This window comes from Taudactylus pleione, unplaced genomic scaffold (genome assembly GCF_031769625.1).
Source record: "Taudactylus pleione unplaced genomic scaffold, aTauple2 ptg000265l, whole genome shotgun sequence".
Taxonomy (NCBI): domain Eukaryota; kingdom Metazoa; phylum Chordata; class Amphibia; order Anura; family Myobatrachidae; genus Taudactylus; species Taudactylus pleione.
The window spans coordinates 3605253-3625576 of record NW_028284667.1 but is presented as its reverse complement, the minus strand read 5'-3'; the positions used below and the strand labels follow the sequence as shown (position 1 = coordinate 3625576).

Sequence of the window (20324 nt, the reverse complement as noted above, 5' to 3'; positions counted from 1 at the left end):
ATATACGTACATTTATCATGGCAGTCTCCCAATCAATATCATTATTACAACTAAAATATAAAAAAATTTCCATAAGTGCTAACTTATTTCTTCTAATAGTTCCCAACTACAATCTTTCATATGTCTATGATTCACCAATAGCTGGTGTTTGTTTCCAAATATTTGATATAAGGCAAAAAAAAACTTGTGCAAACTTAGAATTCAATGTAAAAGCTACATTACATTTATATTCTGGATCATTCAGCTTCCATTTTGTATTTAGTTATTCATACTATTCTCTTTCTGCTAATTCTTATCAGCATTCTATTACACAAATCAAAAGGTTCTTATCTGAAATTACTAAAGAGGTTCAGAATAACACACAACAAAGGAGAGGATAGATGCACAGGGGACTGTAGTAAAAACGGTTACTCAACGCATCACATGGGGATGTCCCTAAATTTTTAAGGAACTAAGAGAGTATCAATACAGCTAATTAATTATTCTCCAATATGTTCAACATCACATCAGTGAGATATTCATTCATGTTCTGCAAGTTGTATACACAACATGCTCTATAATTAGGACAGTAATTACATTATTCACTTTTAACCTCCTGAATTCCTTGATACATTATACACCAATTATTGATCTACACATGAAGCCTATGAATACTATGCCTATTATTTTATTAATTTTAAGAAAAGTGAGCAACTGATCCTAATCATTAAAAAGGGTCCCAACCTTCTCCAGCATCTCTTTTTCTCAAGTCTTTCTGTAATTCCTTAACTTTATTCAAATGTCCAATAATTTTTTACTTAATATTGTCAGTATATGTACAACATTATTGAACTTCTATAGCACATGTACCAGTTGCCAACAATTGGTCCAGTGCCATTCTATTCTGTAAAGCCACTTTCTGAATTTGAATTTGTCTGATTAATAGAGACAATCAATTTTCCTACCATCTGATCCATTAGAGTCAATATTTCCGAAATCACCTTTTCTACCATGAAAATAGTAGACAATGGAAAAAGTACTCCAGAAGTATGCTCACACTCTGAGAATCTAAAAGATTTATCACTTTTTTTTTACTTCCCTCTTGCTATGAGGTTTCAGGTATGCCAGATCAGAGGGAACCATGTTCCACAGGTATGTTTCTCAGTTATTGATCGAAGTGCTCAGTAACGCTCACAAAGGGAAGTACATAGGAAAATACACATCGTACACTAGCTCCCAAGAAAACCCATGAATAGGCCCATTTCTACATACAAAAAAACATACCCTTATGTAACAGAATACCCACCAGTTTAGTATATATATGTCTCCCATATTAATGTAATACAAAAGCCTTATTATTTCCTGCTGCTTCTGCACAAGTTGCATTGCAAAAGTACAACTATACTTTTGTAGTTGAAACAAGGTATTATACACAACCAAAGCCCACATTATCTATTGAATATCAATAGGATCTTAGATTAATATATAAACAGGTACTAAGCATCATAGATACAAAAGATGATCCTGTACAATTTGTATATCCAGTTTTTGTCCCATAAAATGTAATGCGCTTACTAAAATTATTTACCCTTAAAATTAACTAAAAATTAGACCTATATCTTGTTTATAAAATATATTCATGCAAACCTTAGACCTCCCTGTAGCAATTGTCAAGGTATAAATTAAGCTAGATTCTCATATATTAAGATGAGGGAAATCCACTACAGACTACAATTAAGGTGATTTGTTAAAACAGGTGTGAATCCTATCTGTTTGCTTATACCAAGACCATTCTCTATGTATCATATCTGTGCTGTTGATAAAATAAGCTAGTAAAGGTGTGTCTGCAGCTACCCTGATAAGTAGTGGAGTACAAATCCAACATTTACTTTTATTAAGTGTTTTTTTTTGCAATCCTTTTATGCATTTTACCATTGAATTTCCTGGCAAATAATCTTTATGATCTCCCCTTTGTAAGTCTTTACCTACAACAATGTGCAAAAGTTTTGAGAATGACACAAGTATTTGTTTTCACAAGGTTTGCTCATTCAGTGTTTTTAGACATTTTTGTCAGATGTTACTATGGTATACTAAAGTAATATTACATGCATTTCATGAGTGTCAAAGGCTTTTATTGACAATTACATTAAGTTTATGCAAATATTTAATTTTTGCAGTGTTGACACTTCTTTTACAAGACCTCTGCAATTAACCATGACATGCTGTCAATCAAATTCAGGGCCACATACTGACTGCTGGCCGTCCATTCTTGCCTAATCAATGCTTGGAGTTTGTCAGAATTTGTGTGTTTTTGTTTGTCCACCCACCTCTTGAGCATTGACTACAAGTTCTCAATGACATTATGGTCTGGGGAGTTTCCTAGCTCAAAATTTCTATGGACTCAAAATTTCTATGTTTTGTTCCATGCACTACTTAGTTATCACTTTTGCCTTATGGCAAGGTGCTCCATAATGCTGGAAAAGGCATTGTTCATCACCAAACTGTTCTTGGAAGGTTGGGAGAAGTTGCTCTTGGAGGATGTTTTGGTACCATTCTTTATTTGTGGCTGTGTTCTTAGGCAAAATTGTGAGTGATCCTACTCCCTTGGCTGAGAAGCAACCCCACACATGAATGGTCTCAGGATGCTTTACTGTTGGCATGACACAGGACTGATGGTAGTGCTCACCTTTCCTTTATTATATAAGCTATCACATATATACAACCAAATTCCAGTTTGCGTTTCTAACATAAATTAATGCTGTCGTACGAGCCACAGCATATGCTGAGACCCACCCTGAAAACAACATACTGAAGCATTGTATCTTTTAGAAGCTGAATTAAATCAATTTGTATGATTTGAAAAGGACCTGATGTTTAGAGAATATGGTATTGTCTTAACTTGCCATCCCGCATTTTTTTGCAAGCAGATAATACTGGAAACATGGAACCTGACTGAAGCTGATGCAAAGCTGGAAACATACCAGTAAGTCTGAATAAGACTAATAATAGCCATGTTACATGCATGAGTCAGTCAAAGTGACATCTTTGCCAATGCCAGCAAAAGTGATTTTGGAGCATCAAGCTTACCTTTGCAGCTTTTAAGATAGTTTTGACCTGAGAACAATTAATAAAATTGTTGAGGCATTGCATCTTATAGTATGAAATCTTGCTCCTATTTTAATGCAAATTCCATCAAACAGTACACATTTTCAGTAATTGACTTGTGTTCTGAATTATTTTTAATTCCAATACATCCATATAGTCAATATATTTTTGCATTCACATATTGTGGCACACAATAGACCTGGATTCCCAAGGCTCTGTAAATACTCTCAAAATCTTCAGTCAAACCCTAGCTGAAAATGTACCATCTCTTGTTTTTCCAAGTCGTTCTGCACTAATTAAGTATACAGCTGATTTGCTACTATGGCTCCCATATTTTTAAATCAGATACGGATATGGCAAAATTATTGAAGTTCCTTGTGCAAAGTGGATACAAATAAGGATAACCTGCACAAATCACAGACAGCCTATCAGCATCCAGGCTGCAAGGCTACAACACGCCCAGCATTCCATGCAACTGCCTGGGATACCAGTTTTCTTGCAACCAGCAGGACCATCGGGCTTTGCAGAGTAGTGATGCAATGTCCAGGTCACCTGGCAATGACCAGGACCTTTCCCTGAGATGAGCCTTGGCTCATAACAAGAGCATTAAGCTACAGAATATCAGGGCTGGGTGACTCCCTAAGCAATGCATTAGTGACCAATTCTTGGTTTAAATTTGGCACTTGTGAATATACCCCATCTGGGGTACAGGATACAGAACACCCAAGTTTAAACAATAAGTATATTCCTAACAAATTAGCCAGGACATCTGCAGCTAATAGGAATGAGTACTCAATCACTGGTTATTGTATGGATTGTTATCTTTACCTCTTTTGTTTCTTTTAGGAGGATAATTTTGTTTGCTACACCTACTGTACGTATGATATTATTTACGGTGGGTAAAGTAATTTTTTCTATAATAAATGATCTTGCAGTCCCCATATAAATGAGAATTAATGTTTATAGTGTCCAATTCTCAAATAGGTAGTTATGATCACAACATATTAATGTCATAGTGTTAACATGGACTGATTTATCTCATCATTGAAGATCCTTCTTCAAATTCTGTGATGATATTTTAAAAAAGAAACTGTCTAGTTTTTTGGGGGCATTTACATTTGCTAGCAAAGTGTCCCTTCCCCTTACATTCAAAACAAATAATTTGTGATCTATCAAATTTTGGGCAATGGGTATTAGCATTTTTAATTTACTGTTGGCCAGCCATATCAAAAGTGGCTTGAGCTGCTTTAACATATAGATTAATTAGTTTAGTTTCTATTTGTGATTTCTTGGTTAACAAATTATCCTCATAATGTCCTGTCAAAGTTGATAGATACTCTTTGTCTTTTGTACACCAAAGGGGATACTCACTAGTCAAATTCATTTTTATATTAGTTGTCAGACCTTTAATAAAAGCACTGAAAATATATTTTTGTTCAAATATCTACTCAATACCTCCATAGTTTTGTACCATTCTATCCTAACCCAGTTTTCTCTAACTGATTTTGTGGGTACCTGTTTAATCATTATTATTTGTCTTCAGTTAAGCTGGCATGGAAAATGAATCACAAATGCTTTTATCAACTATTTCCATTCCTCATCTAACGTTGGTATATCTGAATATTTTGTTTGTTTGAAAATACTGTTGTTCCCATCCTACCACTATAATAATTGTCTTATCCTCTTCAGAGGAGAGTAAACCAGTAAACAATTGTACCATGTCAATATATATAAAGGTAAGTGTGTTCTATACAAGCCTTCTAGTTAACTCTGACTTCATCTGGATATTTCTTATATTCTACACACTCATACAAATCTGGTTTAATTCTAATCTGTCGAAGGAACATTGTTTGACCATAACTTGGTGACATAAGTAGTTACTACTGTAATGGGAGCTTGTAAAAAATGTTTGTTGCTTCGCTTTCCTACTCTGTGTACTACCAGTTGTAGTAATGTTGCATGTTTGTATCCTAGCATAACTTGTTCCCAGTTTAGTACTACACTTCTCTTTATGTGATACTAATTAATTGTCACCATTTCTCTATGAGCAATGTTGAACTAAATTTCCATCATCAGTATATTTTGTGTCATAAGTATGGGTAAGAATATTATTAGTATACACATACAAATGTTATAGAAAAAGAACAGTACACAATTGAGTCTTCTTAAGATATTTTATGCACATCCATACAGAAAAAGCAAAATCATATAATCAAGCTAACACTCCAAAAATATACTGGTAGGTTTATTGGCTCCCAACACAAATTAACCCTAGTATGTATATGTGTGCACATGTGGTTGGGAACATAGAATGTAAGCATCACCGGGGCAGGGACTGATGTGTATGGCCAAATATACTCTGTAAAATGCTGCGGAATATGTGTGCGCTATATAAATAACTGGTAATAAATAAATAAATAATACAAGTCATCTACCTTATTTAGCAGATTTATTTATAATATGTACTGCTAGAAGTTTCTAATATACACCCCTAATTGCAATATCCCAGTCTCATGATTATGATGAAGATATCAATAATATTTCAGAATTGCTAAAGTCTCTATTTCTTCTAAAAGATCCCAACCACAAACTATCATATGCATATGAATCACCAACAGCTGCTGTTTGGTTTACAAATATATTTGTTTACAAATATATTTATACAAGACAATAAAAAACAAAATGTTTGTGGAAATGTAGAATTCAGTTATAAAGCTACAATGCAATTATAGTCTGGATCATTCAGCTTCCATTTTCTATTGAGTAATCCATATTAGCACTCACCTAATTACACTTCAAACTGAATTTAATTTAAGCTCAGATAAAGTTGGTTCCAAAATAATGCACTAAATTGTTAATCTGGCCAACTCTGTCAAAGTTTCCGCTGTCACCAGTCCCTTTACTGACTCACAAAAACATGAGAACTAATCTGCCACTCGGAATTACACAGATTGTTTACACAGAATATGCTTCATTCATGGGTTGACATCTATTAGCTTATAACATTGAAGAAACAGAACCTCCCACAAGCATATCAATTAAAGGGCACTTGGGGAATTAACTTGCAAGAATTGTTTTACATATGGAAAAATATGATGCAAGAGAAAATGTGATCACAATATTTTATATAACTAATATGCTTTAATCCATGATACTACACCATCTGCAGTGCTTAAGGTATGTGACCACACCATTTTAATTAACAAAAATCATACTTGATCTGCACTCACCTAATTACATCAAACTGCATTTCATTTAAACTCAGAAAATGTTAGTTCCACATATTGCAATACATTTTTTATCTGGCCAACTCTGTCAAAGTCTTCCCCTGTGGCCAGTCCCTACACTGACTCTAAAAAATTGAGAACACCTCCGCCACTAGGAATTACACAGACTATGCTTTTTTCATGGGTTGAGGTCTTTTGGTCTGTTAGCTCATATGCTTTAAACAGAAGGGACTTTACTGAATAGATAGATTGATAGATAGATAGATAGATAGATAGATAGATAGATAGATAGATAGATAGATAGATAGATAGATAGATTAAATGGCACTCCAACATATCTTGCATAAACTGTCTAAGTTTACTAAAGCTAAAAGAAGCAATGTTGATTAGTGAACAAAAGGTAAAAATCAATTGAAGCCCATCCCCTATTTAAAATTAAATGGTTCAAAATGGCAAATAGTGATGTCATTATGCAAAACTCTAATTGAAACAATGCTGAAAACCAATAGGAAGAGAAAAAAAGATAACTTCAATACACAGTAACATAGTCCAGTTAGATAAGTAAGCAATAACACTTATGTCAATATATTGCAAAAAATAATAGTAGATTATATAAATTAATTTGAAGTGCTGCACTCATGACTGCTCTAGTGAATACACAAACATTGTTATTGTTGCAGACAGATAAATAGAAACTAATTCAATCTCATAGAGCATCCTTGTTTAGAGCATTTAATTTAGTGTGGAGTGATATGGAATGTACACTTCAATAGTTTTGAATTAGATATGAGTGGTTCAGATTTGAAGTAATCTGACAGAAAGGAAATTGGGGTTTCTGAGTAGAACCGAGTACCAGCTCAGGTTATCCCACCAAACTTGGTTCTCAAAATAAAGCAAAATGTAATTTTCTTGGAAATCTCAAATCTGACGAGTTTTGGATTGTATATAAGTCCCTCCCTCATTATTTCTAGCAGAAGTTTACACAGGAGAGTGCAGTGGAGAGGGTTGTTGGCTGTAGTGGTGTTGGGATAGGTGCTATAAGACACAGTTTTAGGTGGTTGAAGTGGGAGAAATGGTGGAAATTAATGCAGGCATCTTTAATCTGTGTTTCTGTGAGGGTCAGACACTAGCAAATGTAATCAGCAATAAAGGTTCCTCCTTTATGCAAGTGACAAAATTGCGGTGCTGCGCAATGTTTGTGTGTGGCTGCTCAATCAATAAAAACTAGCTTTAAGTGTGGTTAAAAAGATGAGCGCCAGAAAGAAGTAGATAGTATGCATAATGTAACCATAAATTATATGTTTCACATAAAACATGCATAAAAACAATTGAATCAAATCAATTGAACTTTGTACTTTCACTTGCTGTTTTTGCAATTACAATTTCTAGTACAGTATCTTAAATTCTGTCCTGGCAAACCAATCATGAATCAGTCCATAGAAGAACAGGAACACCCCAGTAGTAGTTCTAGCAGTTATAGCAATTCATCAAAATCTGCTTTTAAAAAAGATCAAGGGGTTTGAAGAAGGTGTAAGAAAGGGCACTCCAAATCTAAACAATGTTTGACAATCTCTAAGAGCCCCTATCATTGAGTGTGAGTTTTGATACATTCGTGTGGTATATAATTTCTTACTGCAGAGAAAAGCAGCAATAAGGAATTACAAATATTGGGTCTAAAATCTGATAATTGATAAATATGCCCCGTGTGATATGCTGATTCCCCACTTACTCTTTGTAAGTATAATACGAAGAGCATTGCTTTGAAGTTATTGCTTTTTGAAGATTATCCCAGAAGGGAATTTCAAGATGTTTGGACTTATTATTATGTTTGTTATCATTACAGCACCATTGTTTACCATTTCATGTGCCTTGTACATGTCTAAAATGTGGAATAATTTATGTATGGACAAAACAGAAATTTTGTGCAAAATCTTAGAAAACTGAGAGTATTTTTTTTACCATTCTAACTCAGTAAGTATTTTTAAACACTAGAATGAAGATTGTAAGCAATGCATGATATTAGCAGTTTTTGTTTTTAATAACTTATATTGATCTGTAAAATGTAAAATATGAGGTCATGCAATACTTCAGCCTCCTCCTAAAAATTATAAATTGCAGGTAAATATATCTTAAATGCCAGCAGTCATCATGTTGTGCATGATAAGTGAGCAGTGTATTTCTCTTGTTGCCTCATGATGTGGGAATCAACATATCGATCTCTGTGTTCTTTGATGGTTTTAGTTAATTGATATTTTATACAGATTTTTAAAAAGTAGGATTGTTTACTTTTTTACTGTTCAAAGTAGGAGAAACAAATGCCAAAACATATGCAGAATCAACAAAATAAACCAAGGGCCTGATTGAGAGATGGATGCTATTGCTCAGCCACTGCGACTTTGTATGCAGCGGTGGCACAATAATACGCATACATATGTATAAAAACACAGTTTTTATATCAAAACTCTAGTGCATGACAGGGAGTATGATAGGGGAAGGAGTATGCCTACACTGGCCGCACGTCCCTGGTTTTCACACTGCTGGGACCAGTGAAGCTGCATCGGAAGACACAGACACTGGCTTTTGCATGCCTTGAAAATAGGGCTGACATCTCACACCAACTGAGATATACGTAAACCATCAGGTTTGTGTACATCTCTAAATCAGGCTCTAAGTCTCTTAAGCCATAGCCAGAAATAAAAAGGTTCCCAAATCCAGCCTCATTTTTAAATTTGATGTGGTATAAAATTCAGCGCAGTGGGGTTCAAAATTAAGAGTAAAACAATAGTGCCATAAAATGAGATCTCACCTACAGTAGCAGTTCGTGCTACGTAATTGATCCTTGATGCACATCTCACTATTATAGAATGAATATCTGTTGCTGACTTCTGGCTATGCATCTGATTATTTTCTCTGCCTGCAGACTCTAATGTCTAACAATCTGACACTATTAGATGGATTTTGTTGTTGTCTCATCCTGGATATTACTTCTTGTGTACCAGAAGCATGGAGCAGAACCTTGCCTAAGCTCTAGTCTAGTCACTGCTTAATCAATGTGTTGCCATAATGTGTACTGTAAAATTGTGTCTTGTACTTAGACCTTACCTTTGCTTGATCCTTGCCTGCCTTTGCTTGATTTGCCATGTACCCAGCCAGGACTGCCTGACCATGAGTTGCACCATCAGTGATAGCTTTACACAGATGACCAACCTAGTTAATCCAGTCTCTCATTGTGGTTGCTCATTATCTGTTGTCATATGATTGCGTGTTTCTACATCTGAAGTCCAGTCAGTATTATGCAGTTATTATACTCATTAGTTTATTTGTGACATTGAGTGATTTATATCAACAAACACGTAAAGATAATTAATAACCTTTGTCTTTTTATACTTCAATGTGAGTTACTGATCAAGTCTGCTTCGTCAGTAAAGTGAATCACTGTGTTTCTACTTTCATCTACACTTTTGTAATATTTCTAGCATACTTCTGAAATACTGCAAACTTTTCCTACAGTATTTGACATTACCCTCACCCATCTATCGCTACTTCATTCCATCCTAAAAGGGAAAAACAAAGCAAGGCAAGTCAAGGTAAGCCTAATATGCCTCTTTCACCTTCTGGTGCACTAATCTGCAAGTCTCTAAAATATCTCCTATATTGTCCAGAATCAAATTCACATTACTCATCCTCAACTACAAATCCCTCAGAAATATCACACCTTCAGACTCCCAAATCTCATTTTTAAATAAACAAACAATTAAATCTTGAGCTCCACGTTTAATACTATTTAATATTCTTCTCATGGTCTTGGCTACAAGACTTCACCCATGCTGCTACCCATCTATGTGATTGGCTTCCATTGCCAATATGATTCTCTCAATATTTAAATGATGTATAAAAATCCATCTCTTTACTCAAGCCTAAAGTAGTCCCACGTATACAACTCCCACTAATCCACCTTTAACTTTAGTTCCATTCTCCCCACTGAATCATACTCACTACTTTTTTCTCAGTTCTGACCTTATCCCACTTATTTTCTTTTATATTCTGTTTTGTTCAAGCTTTTCATTTCCTTTTTCTGGTACTGCAGAACAATTCTTACATATCAGCAATACAAAATAATAGCAATGCTGTAACTATACCACTGACTGTATTTGTTTAATTTGGCCTTCTGCTTGGTTATATTTACAGTAATTTTAAGTTAGATAGTTTCATATACCTCTTGCATCTGAGCAACAACTATAGCTAGCTACACACTGTCAGATTTTTTTTTAGTCGGGACAAGGAACAGAATGATTTTTAAAAAAATGTAAAGCCCTAATATCTGTGCTATACATTAGGCAGTTTTTCTATAGAAGCTAGTGATTTTTCACCACACTGAGTTTGCATATGTCCACCCACAAGGATTATGACATAGTGACAGGAGAACACAGGAAATATGGGCAGATTATTAAAAATGCACACACAGAGCTCGATATCGGGAATTTGAGGCTGAGATATTTGTTCTTGACCGACATATCAGATAATCGAATTAATGCGTTTGTGGATGTTTTCTAGCCTTTTTATCGGTGAAATGCTGAACGATCGTTCATATACACTATACAATAAATCAGGCCGTTCACCCGGTTATTCGCAAATCGGCCCAATAATTGCATAGTGTGTAGGTAGCTTATGTGTCAGTCTTTGGTGGGTGTGTTTGTTCTAATGTCTTGTTGGAAATTTTACATAGAGTACAGAAATTGCATTGGAGATAATAGTTGGTTTTAAATAAATAATAATAATAATAATTATTATTATTATTATTATTATTATTATTCCTAAACTATTGAGCAGATGATTTTAAAATATCATTAAAACTTTCTCTTTTTTGTCTTTCACTTTTCATTTTTCATTTTGTATTTATAATGGATGAACATGAAGTTCATTAATAGTTCATTGATATTTGGTTGTTTTTATAGAGCCAACTCTTATGTCAGTTGCAGCTAAATCCAAAACTAGATTTCTGTTAAATGCCTTGAGGCAATTTAATATAACACTTTATTTTGCTGAAAAATTAAAAATTCATTACTACAATTAGCTCATCTGACCATTAATTGCCTGCTTTTACATGTACTTTCAGCACATTAAGATAATTGATATAATCCAAACAAAGCACACCACTTCAGTTATATAAATCACTGTCACTGCCATCTCTATAATGAGTTTATTTGCTTAAAATGTTTAGAATATTTCACTCTAATACCATGTTAAAAGAGAGAGAAAGAATAGAATTATAAATTTGCCTTTGATATCACATATCTAAGTTTTGTTTTACATGTCATCCATGTATAGTATGATATACTGTACAAGGTGCTAAATTGCAGCAAATTTAGGAAGTGCTAAAAGTACAATATTTTCCATAAAGATATGGCATCTTATTGTGAATTAATTTTTATTCCCAAAAATACATTCAAATCCCAATATTTAGCGCATTTTATTTTATATGCATTAGACTGACATTTGTACACTCTAATGGAGAGAACACTAGCTGCCTATGATAATCACTGATTTTTATTATACATAACACTTAGGGTTGAATTCAATTAGCTGCAAAAAGTGCTGTTTGGAGAAAAGTTTTTGCCGATTTGCACTTTTCGCCTGGTTTCAAAGTATCTCTGTATTCAATTCCCCTGAGTTTCCGCCTAGGCAAAAACTCCATAGGCAAATACAAGCGAAAAAATTCCTCCAGCAAAACGGAGGAGAAAAGAACTGCAAAATCCATATTTTGGGGTACAAATGTGGGGACTTGGTTCAGAACCCTTTGGACATTTGGACACCCCCTTAATGACTAATTAGCCAAACAAATGTTAAAAATTATCTTAATTCACCCCAAAAATGACATGTCACTTTTGGGGCAAAAATTTAAAAACTGTTTGAAAATGGGTAAAATGTGGGGGGGTCTGATATTTTGGGGGGCTATATGGATGAGACAGGTATTTCTGAGATTGCAGGAGACTGCAGCAGTGGTATTTTTGAGATTTTTTAAATCTTCATTTTAGAGACATCAAAATATACTAGTACCCATTTTGAGGTACCCAAAATATAACTATGGTACTTATTTTTCTGAAAAAAACATTGTTTTCTATCATTTTTCAAAACATATGCAAATGTGCATGTAACAGCCCTTTGCAACAAAAGTGCACTAAATCATTTTATTAGGGCTACTACTACTACTACTACTACTACTACTACTACTATTCTATATTGATTCCCAGGGTCACTGAAGCTTTTTATGGGGTACAGACTGATTTCCACAAAAAAAATATCCTTTTCGCTAGTTTCGCTTTGTAAAACATTCTCCTATCCATGTTTTTGCCTGTTTTACAATTGAAAAGGGTGAAAAGTGGGGATGCGCATGGAGAAAACATTGCATCAAAAAAGGCGAATGAGGCAAGTTCAATGCGCTTTTTGCCAGACTGCATTTTTCGCAGTTAAATTAATTCGGCCCTTAATTTAATTAAATACTAGAGATGTGCGCAGACCCCTATGTTTTGGTTTTAAATCATCATCGTATTTTGGTTTTGGCAAAACTACTTTAAATTTGTTTGGTATTTCTTTATGTGTAAAAAACATCTATAATCATGTAATATGGACCTGTTTGTGTTACTACAGTATTATTAACATTAACAGCATTAATTTCCAGTGTATTTTTACCACCTCACAGCTCACAACATTGTTTTCACCAATATTGGCCAAAGGTTGCAGTGAACTGGCTGGTTAAACTAAATAGCATAGCAGTGGCACCATCACATGGCAGTTAAAAAGAATATAGCACATCTATGAAACATGGTGGTAGTGACAGAAAGGATGGCAGTTTAATAAACTATATGACCCTATAGAATGATTTCATTATTCAACAACTAGTAGCCTAAAATTAAAAGCCTAGTATAATATATAACATAGGGCCTGATTCAGAGCCGGACGCAATTAGCTCTCACTCGTCCACAAAAAAATAGCGGTGGCTATTCAAATGAACCATTCGCTGTTTGCTGTCTGTTCACGCCTCTAGGTCTGAACGAGCGAACAAAACTTGCGGTCGTTTTTTGGGAAACTACACCCCCTGGCCGCTCGCATCCTACGTCATGTCCGCTATTTATTAGATTCATCGAGTACATCGAACAGGGTATGAACTGCTCGCTATTCTTGTGGTTGGTTTTTGCTACCACAATTTTGCGAGCAGTTCTGGTTATTAAATAACCCAGTGACATGGTCAATGACGCTGCTGTTTTAATTATGCACACCCATAAAACGCCCGTTTTGACCTTTAAGCACGCCTGCGTTTGGATCTCCACTCCCCATTTGCAAGCACCTTCCCCTGTTACCACCCACATATACCTCATTCTGTCACTCAAATTATCAGGCTTTCGCTATTTTGCGAGCACATGAATTTTGGCCTCACTGACTGGTTCGCGCATGCATATAACGATCCGTACGCATGCGCAGTTGGGCAAACATCGCTCGGAGTGAACGAGCGGCCGCTTACGAGTGGCTCTGAATCAGGCCCATATTACCAACACACTAATCCAAACAGCAAATCACAGGCCTCATGCCAATGCAGGTGATTTCAGGGTATACAATCGGGAAGCCAGCTGCCTTAATACTGACAGCTGGCTTCCCGACTGTCATATCATGGCAACGTGAAATGGTGGGCATCTAGATGTAGACGCCTGACATTTTCTTGATGCCGGTAGACAGGCGCCTGGCATCCCGATCGAAGGGATGCCGGGCGCTGTGAGTGGACAGCTGTGGGAGGGGGAGAGTTAGGTTTAGAGTTAGGCACCCCCCCGGGAGGGTTAGGGTTAGGCTAGGGGGAGGGAGGGTTAGGGTTAGGCACCCCCGGGGGGACTTAGGGTTAGGCACGCCCCCAGGGGACTTAGGTTTAGGCAGTGGGGAAGGGGTTAGGCACTTGGTGGGGAGGTTAGGGTTAGGCACCCCTAAGGAGGGTTAGGTTAGGTTAGTAAGTACTTACCTATCGATGATCGGGATTTCCAGCGCTGTCGGGATTCCACTGCGGACGGCGGTATTTCATACCAATTCCAATTTTAGCCAGAGTAACAGTCTACTAGAAAAGATAATAAATCAATAAGTTGATAACAAACTTCACTAACAAAAATTACATCAGGCCAATATACAGTCAGGTCCATAAATATTGGGACAGTGACAGAATTTTCATATTTTGGCCTCTATGAACCACCACAATGGCTTTGAAATGAAACAAACAAGATGTGCTTTAACTGCAGACTTTCAGATTTAATTTGAGGGTAATTACATCCAAATCAGGTGAACGGTGTAGGAATTACAACAGTTTCTATATGAGCCTCCCACTTTTTAAGGGGCCAAAAGCAATGGGACAAACTAAACAATCCTAAATCTAACTTTCACTTTTTAATACTTTATTGCAAATCCTTTGCAGGCAATTACAGCCTGAAGTCAGGAATGCATAGACATCACCAGATGCTGGGTTTCATCCCTGGTGATGCTCTACCAGACCTCTACTGCAAATGTCTTCAATTCCTACTTGTTACTGGGGCATTTTCCCTTCAGTTTAGTCTTCATCAAGTGAAATGCATGCTCAATCGGATTCAGGTCAGGGGATTGACTTGGCCATTGCATAACATTCCACTTTTTAGCCTTAAAAAACTCTTTGGTTGGTTTTGGAGTATGCTTCGGGTCATTGTCCATCTGCACTATGAAGCGCCGTCCAATGAGTTCTGAAGCATTTGACTGAATATGAGCATATAATATTGCCCAAAACAGTTCAGAATTCATTCTGCTGCTTTTGGCAGCAGTCACATCATCTATAAATACAAGGGAACTAGTTCCACTGGCAGCCATACATGCCCAGGCCATGACACTACCACCACCATGCTTCACTGATGAGGAGGTATGTTTTGGATCATGAGCAGTTCCTTTCCTTCTCTTCTCTTCCCATCACTCTGGTACAAGTTGATCTTTGTCTCATCTGTCCATAGGATGCTGTTCCAGAACTGTAATGGCTTTTTTAGATGTTGTTTGACAAACTCTAATCTGGTCTTCCTGTTTTTGTGGCTCACCAATGGTTTGTATCTTGTGGTGAACCCTCTATATTCACTCTTGTGAAGTCTTCTCTTGATTGACTTTGACACATATACATCTACCTCCTGGAGAGTGTTCTTGATTTGGCCAACTGTTGTGAAGGGGTTTTTCTTCACCAGGGAAATAATTCTTTTGTCATCCACCACAGTTGTTTTCCGTGGTCTTCCGGGTCTTTTGGTGTTGCTGAGCTCTCTGGTGCATTCTTTCTTTTTAAGAATGATCCAAACAGTTGATTTGGCCACACCTAATGATTTTGCCATCTCTCTTATGGGTTTGTTTTGATTTTTCAGCCTAATGATGGCTTGCTTCACTGATAGTGACAGCTCTTTGGATCTCATATTGAGAGTTGGCAGCAACTGATTCCAAATGCAAATGCCACACCTAGAATCAACTCCAGACCTTTTACCTGCTTAATTGATAATGAAATAACAAGGGAATAGCCCACACCTGTCCATGAAATAGCTTTTGAGTTGATAGTCCCATTACTTTTGGCCCCTTAAAAAGTGGGAGGCACATATTGAAACTGTTATAATTCCTACACTGTTCACGCGATTTGGATGTATTTACCCTCAAATTAAATCTGAAAGTCTGCAGTTAAAGCACATCTTGTTTGCTTCATTTCAAAACCATTGTGGTGGTGAATAGAGGCCAAAATCTGAAAATTCTGTCAATGTCCCAATATTTATGGACCTGACTGTAGGTGATTGGAGGTGAAGGGAATTGATAAATCAATTAGGAGGAATAATAAAAAGAGAAGGAAAGAGAAGGAGAAGGAGAAGAAGGAGAATCCTTTATTTATATAGTGCCACAAGGGTTCTGGATGCACCTTACAAAGTACATTACATAAACAAATGAGCAAAGGAGAAGACAGTTACTTACAGTGCAAAACAATGCAGGACAAGGACAAACATTTTAAACATTGCATATATAAAAAAGAATCTCATTACCAGAGGGCACCTATTAGTATTTCCATAAATTTGGTTTGGCTTTGATAATGTACTGACTCCTTAATTCGCCAAATTAGTTTACACATATTCATACTATCTCCATCACTATTCACGTTCAAGATATGGGAGCATAGTAGTGAGAATTGTGTGGAGACTGTAACCTTGTGTTTATGAAGTCAGAAATTTAATTGGTATAAATATAATTTTGATTTGGGGACAAAACTGCTCAGGAAAGTACAATAATATATGATGCCTGTCAAACAAACACAATCTTGGCCCACCCATGTTCATGTTGTATATTAAAAAGAACATTCACAGTTAAACAAAACAAACACTTCAGCAATAGTAAATGCCATGTTTGTGGCTGAAGAGCTTGGGTTTGTTTGGGCCCCCACTAAAGATAACATCTAGTTGGTCATCACCCTCATCACAGTTAATATCATCATCACACAAAATTAGCTCATCCCCACTTAAATCCATTGTTACAAAAGTCTCTCTGTTGTAATTGGTGGAAAAAGAATAGAATTTATAGTTAATTTTTAGGAACATCAGATTTTCAACATTTATGGATGTAGTCTCTTACAACAATCACTCACCAAGTTCCTGGCTGTGCTATACACGCTTCCCAAGCACACAATGGAGGGTAGGCAGAGAAAGTTAACCATACCTAGTTTGTACAAGGGACTACAAATTGCCTTGTTGTTTGTCCAAATATTCAAAAGGGACTGTGTGAGATGCTAATTTGTATATTATATTTAAAGTAATCCTTCACCATTCTGTTGTCATTTACTGTGTCAGATTGAGTCATGGTAGAATGTCACAACCAGAGTTTCTTGGTATAAGGGACAACAGGTATTACCTGTAAGGGTGCTGTGGTGTGGTCCTTTTGGTGGAGGGGCTGGTGTCTGGCAGCGGGCATTGGCTGTGTGAGGTGTTCTGCAGGAACTGTGTCATTCTGGCTGAGGTAGGCCTGGTGGTGTTTCCATTCCGCTCTGGTATGGGTGCCGCCAAATTGCCTCTGGTCATGTGACTTAGTTGCTCCAGTCCTGGTGTGTCACATGCTCTCTCTGATCTATCACAATTCTGCACTGGGTACTTAAGGGAGTTCAGAGTTTACCATAGTTGCCAGTGCAATGTGGAATCCTGTTGGATTCCTGTGTCTGAGTAGCCTGCACCACTTTGTCTGCTCCCGAACCATCCTGCACCTTCTACTTACTCTTTTCCTGCCAAAAGGACCTGTGTGTACAGTTAACCCTGAACCTACACTGCCACGATTTACCTAGCTCTCTGTTTCTGCACTGAGCCATCTCAGTACAACTTAATTCATCAGCTGCTGCTATTCTAATTACTCCCTTACCTCTCCGGATTTTACCTCACCTTTACCTACAGTTTCTAATCATCACCCTCTTCTTAATATTCTGGACTTTATTTTATTATCCGTGTACATGTCTGTAAGTTCCCCCATTAAAAAACCCACTTTTCAATTTAAACCTGTTCAGGTTTCTGCTCCTATTTCCACCCTGGGTCCACAACAAACCCAGATCCTAGCTTAGAGGTGTCAATATTTGCCTTATCATCATCAACAATGGGTCTTTTGGAAAAGGCCAGATTTTTTCCTGGCTGCAGCATTTGCAGGAGATGTCGTTATGCCATGAGGAACTTGGGCTGACAACTTGATTGCAAGGAGATCTTGCATCTCCGAAGCTCTTTGTCAGTTGAAATGAAAGATATTACATAAGACTTAAACCTACTGCAGATTCAAACATGGTTGCCAAATTGTACTGATTCAATTGCAAACCCTTTGGTACTGATAATGCAAATAAATAATTTGACAAACATACTAAGCCGAATCACTTAGTTTCACCTCCTTCTTCAGCTTATCTAGCTGCTTTTCCAGTTGTTTACTTACAATTTGAACAAACTTAGTTTGGCAGTGTCTGAACTAAATGTGTACAGTACATTATATTTTCAAATGGTTTTAGTAGCTTGCATAAGACTAAGAGTATTCTCCAGTGTGCTGCAATAAGATGGTAACATGTCCTCCTCTTCTACATACGGTTTCTACATTCCGAAAATGCCCAGAAATTTTACATGCTTCACGGAATCGCATAGTTTTATCTCCTCTTCAGTTTCTCTAGCTGCTTTTCAGGTAATTTAATTATGGATATGACCTGACTTGCATTAAATTAAAAACATTCTTTAGTGTGCTGCAGTAAGGTAACATGTCCTCCCTCTCAGGTCCATGTCTTCCATTGGGCTTGTTTGGCAATTGCTCGAGGGCCCAAAGATTCTAGGGGCCTGCCAACCTGCCCCCCTGTGTCCGTGGCCAGTTGCTAAAATAAACCAGCACACTGTATTCCTCCACTCCTCCCCCAGGTGACGAGTACTCACCTCCATCCTTCCACTTCCTCCTCCAGCTTTAGACCAGTCAGACAGTCTCTCTGAGTGTGATAGACAACTGCTGACTGGTTGAGCAGCAGCAGCAGCTCTGCCCAGGCCAGGCAGTTTGGGCATTGCCTTACCTTGAGAGCTGCTGCTGTGTGCCACATAGCTGCTCCCACATTAATTCCTATACCCGGAGGACCCATCCCAGTCTCTGCCACTGCCTCTGTCCTGACTCAGACTCCCAACCCAGCTACAGGCACAAGCACTCACTCGCACCGCAAAGGTAAGGGCTGTGCTGTAGCTGAGCAATAAGCCCCTAGGGCAGTGTGAGAGATACAACTGCTCATACACAGCAGCATATCTCCAGTACTGTTGTGGGATATTTATTTACTTGTGGGGACAAAAAAGTTGCAGGTACTTGACTGCAAGGGATGGCTTCTCAGTTCCAACTGCACTCCTCTGGTTACCAGCTGGACTTTTCGTTCCACATCGGAGATTTTCCTGGGATAAAGTATCGGGTGCGCGCCTGCTTTATCCCAGTATTCAATATAAAACCTACGAAAACGGGAAACTGCGAAGTGGGATCTGCGTAAAAAAACAAATTTTTCCTTGAATAAATTGTAGGACCCCCTAAAGTTGTAAAAACATGGGGGATCATTATGGGTACCCCTGTTTTAGCCTGCAAATGAAAGTCGGGGATTTAAATAGCCGCAGCAGGTGTTTTTTCCCGACATTGAAGAAGTGTTGCAGAAGAGCACTTTGGTTAATTTTTTCAGTGGTCCCATCAAATTTGGGGTACATGAAAATGGGTACTAGCATATTTTTATGTCCCTAAAGTAAGTTTTAAAAAATTCTGCAACTATGCACCTGCCGCTAATAGCCTATTCTGCCTGCCGCATACTTGCAGAATAGCCCTGAACCTATTTCCCTATTTTTAAACACTTTTTTCCCATTTTTTTTTTACCCCAATTTTTAAATTAATTTTTTGGGGTGTCCCTATTTTTTTAAAAACTTTTTTTGACACAGTTCTTTTTAAAATGTCATTCCCAGGGATGCAGGCTATTTTTTTTAAGCCTGCACCCCTAATCCCCAATTCTGCACTTTTTTTCGCCACCTATTCAGTGGTGAAAAGTTATCCCCGTTTTTTTTCAGACTTTTCGAACCTGCAAAAAGTCTTTGAAATTGAATACGGTGTAAAACCAAAACCAGTGAATATTACATCATTTTTTGCAAATTTTATCACAAAAAAAGGACTTTTCGCTCCATATTGAATACCCCTGTATGACTGGTATACCATTTATTGAAGCCAATATTATCCAGGTGTCACTGCCAAATACAGTGTGAACCCAATGGCTGCAGTGATGATACACAATAATTATGCAGTCTAAACTCACCAGCTCTAAATGTAGCAGAATGCTGGTGAAGTTGCACCTAAAGCAGGGTTTAGACATCAGAACAGCCATACATAAGCTTGGAATCAGCAGTGTAGATAACTGACTAAAGGTACTGCTTGTGCTACTTGTAGTGTATATGCAGCAAACATAAGTGGCAGGGAGATCCGTGTATGTAC

At 37.1% G+C, this 20324-nt stretch overlaps 1 pseudogene; it reads right to left on the bottom strand.

Moving 5' to 3' along the window:
• Positions 1 to 522: 522 nt before the first annotated feature.
• Positions 523 to 18957, bottom strand: LOC148513967 (uncharacterized; annotated as a pseudogene).
• Between the last annotated feature and the right edge of the window lie 1367 nt (positions 18958 to 20324).